This window comes from Triticum aestivum, chromosome 6B (assembly GCF_018294505.1).
Source record: "Triticum aestivum cultivar Chinese Spring chromosome 6B, IWGSC CS RefSeq v2.1, whole genome shotgun sequence".
Classification (NCBI taxonomy): domain Eukaryota; kingdom Viridiplantae; phylum Streptophyta; class Magnoliopsida; order Poales; family Poaceae; genus Triticum; species Triticum aestivum.
This window is the reverse complement of record NC_057810.1, coordinates 572,834,341-572,842,264: the sequence shown is the minus strand read 5'-3', so window position 1 is coordinate 572,842,264 and position 7,924 is coordinate 572,834,341. Positions and strand designations below refer to the sequence as shown.

Below are 7,924 nucleotides of genomic sequence, written 5' to 3'. Positions count from 1 at the left end.
CGACTGAATCAAGTCAAGTTGCGTGTGTTGTTTCTACTGTGTCCAACTCCAAATCTACATTAGGAACTGATCAGGATTGGTGATGCTTAGAAATGGATGAATCTGCACGTCTCAGTTTTGGCATGCCAAACAAAGAGTGATGCATATATTCATTCGACTGAACGTACGAGTGCAAAGTCAAGTCTGCTGCAATTACTAGTGGCTCTCCCTAATCAGGATGGATTGGGTTCCTATGCCTAATCAGCTTGGCATTTCCGCAAGTGTCAAATTTTCCTACTGTCTCCAATCATAGGAAAATATCAAACTTTTCTCCTCTCATCTCGTCTCTGAAGAAAGGTTCAGTTTTATTGACTTGTCCTCTCTAATGTTTCTGTAGCAAGAAAATTTGATGACCCATGAGAGAAGCAAAAGGAAGAGGGGAGTGAGTACCTTGGCTCGACGACTGCACGACAGAGCTACATCTCCACAGCCTCCGGTGCCGGTGCCGATGCCGTGGTTGTGGGGGTGGATCCAGAGCTCGCTTGCTTGGACAGGGAGCAGAGGAAGGGCGGCGTCCTCCCGAGAGAGAGAGAGAGCCTAAAGACAATACTAGCTAGTGACAAGCATGTTTCGTCGATTCCGTCGTGCTTCAATCTCCTCTCATCACAAGGCAACCTGAAGCCGATGCAGCAGAAGCAGAAGTAGCAGGCACAGACAAGAAGCTTGCGAGGAAGTTGCCACGCTCGTAGAAGAACTCTGCCTTCTCCACCTTGGTGTCTTCATCGACCTATATATCATCACAGGGTTGCAGGTCACTTTTCTTTGAACAAAACCAATAATACACCATTAATTACTGTCAAATAAACTTACGTGGAAGACACGGACGCCGAAGAACTCGATGCGGCGGCAGTGCGGAGGGTGGCCCTTGAACGGGCCCTCCATGTAGCCCCAGTGCCGGAACTTGAAGACACCCATGGGAGGGCCACTGTACACATCCAGCACCTCGATGGCGGAACCCCGGGGGAACACCGTGAGGAACGTGGTCGTGGCCGACTACAACGACTCCACGTCCGGGTCATAGATGCGGTGCTCCAGCGGTAGCGTGGTCTCCAGGAACGCATTGTAGCTGCCCATGGCCGTCACCCCCTCACTCCTGGTGTCCCTCCTCACCTGCTGGGTCGCGCCATGGCCAGTGTTGGCGCAGGCCAGAGAAGGGCAGATCTGGGCGCCTGTTCTCCCTCCTCTGCTGCTCCATGGGGGACGGGGGAGGTGAGGTCACGGAAGAAGTGCGACTGGCGCACCGTGCGTCCGCGGGAGGAGGAGGAGGGGATCTGGATCGGAGGTGGATTTTTTTTAGACGGGGGAGGGTGGAGTGGGATGACGGTTGGTGGGGTGAGGTGGATCGGGGGTTGGGAGTGTGGATCGGGCCGGGGTGGACACGCTTAGTAGTAGCGTGGGGTCTTACCTGCGCTACTACTACATACTTAGTAGTAGCGCCAGTTTTGTACCCCTCGCTACTACTATGGCCTATCCCGGGGGCATTGTTGGAGACCATTTAGTAGCAGCACGGGTTTATACCCCTCGCTACTACTATCAACTTCGTAGTAGCGCGGTTTTTATACCCCTCGCTACTACTAATTAGCAGTAGCGTCCATTTTTAAATCGCGCTACTGATAAACTTCTGTTTATAAGGTTTTCCCTAGTAGTGTGCAGTTATGATGTTCGGACACACCATCACACTATGGTATTCCAGGCGGTATTAATTGTGAAACAATTTCCACAATGTCTTAATTGTGTACCAAACTCGCAACTCAGATATTCATCTCTATGATCATATCATAGACATTTTATCCTCTTGTCACGAAGATTTTCAACTTCACTCTGAAATTACTTGAACCTTTCAATAATTCAGACTTGTGTTTCATCAAGTAAATATACTTAGCATCTACTCAAATCATCTATGAAGCAAGAACATAAAGATATCCACTGCGTGCCTCAACACTCATTTGATTGCACACATCAAAATGTATTACTTCCAACAAGTTGCTCTCTTGTTCCATCTTACTGAAAATGAGGCTTTTAAGTCATCTTGCCCATGTGGTATGATTTGCATGTCTCAAGTGATTCAAAATCAAGTGAGTCCAAACGATCCATCTGCATGGAGTTTCTTCATGCGTACATACCAATAGACATGGTTCGCATGTCTCAAACCTTTCAAAAAACGAGTGAGTCCAAAGATCCATCAACATGGAGCTTCTTCATGCGTTTTATACCAATATGACTTACATGGCAGTGCCACAAGTAGGTGGTACTATCATTACTATCTTATATCTTTTGGCATGAACATGTGTATCACTACGATCGAGATTCAATAAACCATTCATTTTAGGTGCAAGACCATTGAAGGTATTATTCAAATAAACAGAGTAACCATTATTCTCCTTAAATGAATAACCGTATTGCTATAGACCTAATCCAATCATGTATATGCTCAATGCAAACACCAAATAACAATTATTTAGGTTTAACACCGATCCTGATGGTAGAGGGAGCATGCGATGTTTGATCACATCAACCTTGGAAATACTTCCAACACATATCGTCACCTCGCCTTTAGCTAGTCTCCGTTTATTCTGTAGCTTTTTATTTCAAGCAACTAACACTTAGCAACCGAACCGGTATCTATTACCATGGTGCTACTAGGAGTACTAGTAAAGTACACATTAATATAATGTATATCCAATATACTTCTGTCGACCTTGCCAGCCTTCTCATCTACCAAGTATCTAGGGTAATTCTGCTCTAGTGACCATTCCCCTTATTACAGAAGCACTTAGTCTCGGGTTTGGGTTCAACCCTGGGTTTCTTCACTAGAGCAGCAACTGATTTGCTATTTCATGAAGTATCCCTTCTTGCCCTTCTTGAAACTAGTGGTTTTACTAACCATCAACAATTGATGCTCCTACTTGATTTCTACTTTCGTGGTGTCAAACATCGCAAATTGCTCAAGGGTCATCATGTCTATCCCTGATATGTTATAGTTCATCAGAAGCTCTAGTAGCTTGGTGGCAGTGACTTTGGAGAACCATCACTATCTCATCTGGAAGATTAACTCCCACTCGATTCATGTGATTGTAGTACTCAGACAATCTGAGCACATGATCAACGATTGAGCTTTTCTCCCTTAGTTTGTAGGCTAAGAAACTCGTCAGAGGTCTCATACCTATTGATGTGGGCACGAGCCTGAAATCCCAATTTCAGCCCTTGGAACATCTCATATGTTCCGCGACGTTTTAAAAACGACTTTGGCGCCACAATTCTAAACTGTTTAACATTACTGTGCTGGGGAACGTTGCATAAAATAAAAAAATTCCTACATTCACCAAGATCCATCTATGAGTTCATCTAGCAACTAGAGAGAGATATGCATCTACATACCACTTGTAGATCGCGTGCGGAAGTGTTCAAGAGAACGGGGTTGAGGGAGTCGTTCTCGTCGTGATCCTATCACCGGACATCCTAGCGCCGAACGGATGGCACCTCCGCGTTCAACACACATACGGTTAGCGTGACGTCTCCTCCATCTTGATCCAGCAAGGGGGAAGGAGAGGTTGATGAAGATCCAGCAGCACGACGGCATGGTGGTGGATGCAGCAAGACTCCGGCAGGGCTTCGCCAAGCAGCTGCGGGGTGAGGAAGAGGTGTAGCAGGGGGAGGGAGGCGCCAAGACTCAGGGTACGGCTGCCCTCCCTCCCCCCCTCCTTTATATAGGCCCCCTGGGGGGGCAGCCCTGGAGATGGGAATCTCCCAAGGGGGCGGTGGCCAGGGGGGTGGAGTGCCCCCCAAGGCAAGTGGTGCGACCCCCACCCTAGGGTTTCCAACTCTAGGCGCGGGGGGGCCAAGGGGGCCGCACCAGCCCACTAGGGGCTGGTTCCCCTCCCACTTCAGCCCACGGGGCCCTCCGGGATAGGTGGCCCCACCCGGTGGACCCCTGTAACACCCTCGATGCGACTATAGCTCCCACGTGTCGAGGCACGACTTAGAGGCATAACCGCATTGAAGGCATATGTCGCAAGTGAGGTAATCTTCACACAACCCATGTAATATAATAAGGGAAAGAGATACATAGTTGGCTTACAATCGCCACTTCACCCAATTACATGAATAAAGCATTACATCAATCAGATACAAACAAGGCCCGACTATGGAGCCAAAATAAAAGAAGAACCACAAATGCGACAAAAGGCCCCCGATCGACCCCAACTGGGCTCCACTACTGATCAACTAAAACGAAACAACATAAAGGACAAGATCTTCATCGAGCTCCTCCTGAGCTTGGTTGCGTCAACTGCACAGACTCATCGGCACCTGCAAACTGGTTTTGGAAGTATCTGTGAGCCACAGGGACTCAGCAATCTCGCACCCGCGAGATCAAGACTATTTAAGCTTATAGGAAGGATGGAGTAATGAGGTGGATCTGTAGCAAGCGACTAGCATATATGGTGGCTACATTCGCAAAAGAGAGCGAGAAGAGAAGCAAGGCACGGTCGTGAAGCTAGTAGCGATCAAGAAGTGATCCTGAAACTACTTACGTCAAACATAACTCCAACACCGTGTTCACTTCCCGGACTCCGCCGAGAAGAGACCATCACGGTTACGCACGCGGTTGATGTATTTTAAATAAGGTCAACTTCGGGTTTTCTACAACCGGACGTTAACAAATTCCCATCTGCCCATAACCGTGGGCACGGCTTTCGAAAGTTCAAATCCCTGCAGGGGTGTCCCAACTTAGCCCATCACAAGCTCTCACGGTCAACGAAGGAATAGACCTCCACCCGAGACATTCCGATCAGACTCGGTATCCCGGTACAACAGGACATTTCGACAGGGTAAAACTAAACCAGCAACACCACCCAGATGTGCCGACAAATCCCGATAGGAGCTGCACATATCTCGTTCTCAGGGCACACCGGATGAGCAAGACATCGGGTAAGCCAGCCCAGAGTTGCCCCTGGTAGCCTCGGACATCGCTCAGTTGGACCAACACTCAGAGGAGCACTGGCCCGGGGGGTAAAATAATGATGACCCTTGGGCGCGTGACCCCCAAGGGAAAAGAAAAGGCTAGGTGGCAAAATGTAAAACCAATGTTGGGCATTGCTGGAGAAGCTTTACTTAAGGCGAACTGTCAAGGGGTTCCCATAATAGCCCAACCGCATAAGGAACGCAAAATCCGGGAACATAACACCGATATGACGGAAACTAGGGCGGCAAGAGTGGAACAAAACACCAGGCATAAGGCCGAGCCTTCCACCCTTTACCAAGTATATAGATGCATTAATTAAATAAGATATATTGTGATATCCCAACAAGTAAACATGTCCCAACAAGGAACAACATCTCCATGTTCCAACAAGGAGCAAACTTCAATCTTCACCTGCAACTAACAACGCTATAAGAGGGGCTGAGCAAAGCGGTAACATAGCCAAACAACGGTTTGCTAGGACATGGTGGATTAGACATTTAGCATGGCAATTTGGGAGGCTGACAAGCAAATGGTAGGCATCGTAGCATTGGCATAGCAAAAGAGCGAGCAAACTAGCATAGCAAAGATAGTAGTGATTTCGAGGGTATGATCATCTTGCCTGAAATCCCGCAACGAAGAAGAACGAGTCCAAGAAGAAGACAAGCGGACGTAGTTGAACGGCTCCTCACAAAAGCGACGTAACCGGAACCAACCCGAAGAAGCAAACACCGGAAAAGAAGCACACAACATAGTAAACAACCAACACATCAACATGGAATGATGCACAATCGAGTATGAGGCATGTCCGGTTTAATGAAGCATGGCATGGCAAAGTGCACAAGCAATTCTACAAATTAAGTGGAGATCAATATGCAACGAGTTGCATATTGACGAAACACCACAACAAGTTATTTAGTTCGATCTCGTTTATGTACCCCAACAATATTAAATGTTGATTAACATGGCAAGAGGGTGAAGCAAAGTAAAACTACCTATCTAGTCAAGTTTAAATGAGGCCGGAAGCAACGAACAACAATTCCGGAAACTCCTCATGAGCATATTATAGATTTGGTACTGTTCTGCCCTAAACATTATTTTAGAGTTTTTAAACATGCAAGATGAGTGCACCATGTTAAACTAGGCAAAATCCTACCCCATTTACATATATAATTTATTAAAATCGGAGTTACGGTTATTTAGTTATGAATTAAATCATTTTAGCATGGCATAGGGGTAAATTAATGCAAACAACATTTTTAACATTTCAAACATAGATGAAAGTTCGATATTATTAATCTACACAAAATTCTGAGCAAGTTTCATATATAAAACATTTTAATCCGATGCACGGTTAGTGAGTTATTAAATGCATGAACTAGGGGGACTAAACTGCAAAACTGCTGCTCTCTGGAATAATAGACAAATCGCCGATCTGGAAAAAAAACGACGCGGGCCGAATCTGGGGCAAGCCCATCAGTAGGGAAGGAAAAAAAACAACAGGGGGGCGCTGGGGGGTGGCTCACCCATGGGCTTGGCCCGATTCGGTGGGGAGGAGGCCGGCTTGGGGCTGCGGGGCTGGGCCGGATCTGGCACGGCGGCCCAGCAGAGAGGAGGGGCTGGCGCTGGGCCTCGCGCAGGACGCGGCCCATGTCAGGTGGAGGCGGGCGCTCGTCATCTCCCTCAACAGGAGGTCGAGCGAGGCCATGGCAGGGGCGCCAGCGGCGATCCATGGCGATGGCGGGCGGCGAGAGGCAGGGGATCGACGGGGACGACGGATCTGGAGTGGTGGAGGCCGGATCGGGCTCCGGGGACCCATTCCCGGCGAGGCGAGGGTTAGGCGCCATGGTGGCGGCGCTGACCAAGGAGGAGAGCAAAGGGGTTAGGGAGAGAAAGAGAGACAGGGAGGAAAGGAAAAGGCGACGGCGGCGTGACCTGGGTTCAAGGTGGCCGGCGACGAGCATGCTCGGGATCGGGCTCCGGCAGCGAGGAGATGGTGCGGCGGGGGTAGACTCCCTCGATCCAGGTCGGGATCGAGGAGGCTGCGGGAGGCCGGGCGCGCGCGGCAGATGGGCTCCGCGGGCCCCTCTCGGGCCTGGCAGGGCTGCGGAAGGTGGGAGGAGGCCAGGGGCGACATGGCGGCTTCCTGGTGGTGGTGGGCGGCGGCTGCGGCGGCGCTGGCCGCACAGGCGGCACCAAGTGGCGAGGTAGGGGTGGTGCGGCGCGGAAATGGAGGTGGGAGGCGGCTAGAGGTAGTGGGGGGGCTAGGGATGCCCAAAAATGGAAGGGGAAGGTCTATATATAGACAAGGGGGCTAGGTTAGGGGGATTTTTGTCCGTTCCGGAGCCTCCGATCGCGATCTGACGGACCAGAACGGAGGGGGTGGTTTAGATAGTTGGGCTAGTGGGCTGTGAAGAGAGGTTGGGCTGAGATGAGAGGAGAGGAGTGCAGCCCGGTAACTATTTCCGGAGACCGAAAACGTCCGACATTAGACCGGCTATACTGACGCTATAGTTATCCGTTGGGGCGTCAAACGGACTCCGAATGCGATGAAACTTGGCAGGCGGTCTACCTACACTGTAATAAGACCGCACAACAACTCTCATCCCATTCCGAGAACATTTTCCGGCCACTCATAAAATAATATTTCGGACGTGCCGCGGGCGCGTGCAAGTATGTCTGGGCTCAGAACGGATAACGAAAGGAACAAGGAGACCCGGACGGGAACAAGTTTTGAAAACATGATGATGCAATGCACATGATGACATGATGAAATGCAACACGCAAGCCAATGACAAGACAACAACAACGAATAACTGAACGACACCTGGCACATCGGTCTCGGGGCGTTACAACACTCCACCACTACGAGAGGATCTCGTCCCGAGATCTAGAATGGCACCGGAGGGACAATGGAAAAGAAAG

At 49.5% G+C, this 7,924-nt stretch overlaps 1 pseudogene; it reads right to left on the bottom strand.

Annotated features, from left to right (window-relative positions):
• Positions 1-628: 628 nt before the first annotated feature.
• Positions 629-6,707, bottom strand: LOC123139395 (pathogen-related protein-like; annotated as a pseudogene).
• Positions 6,708-7,924: the final 1,217 nt, after the last annotated feature.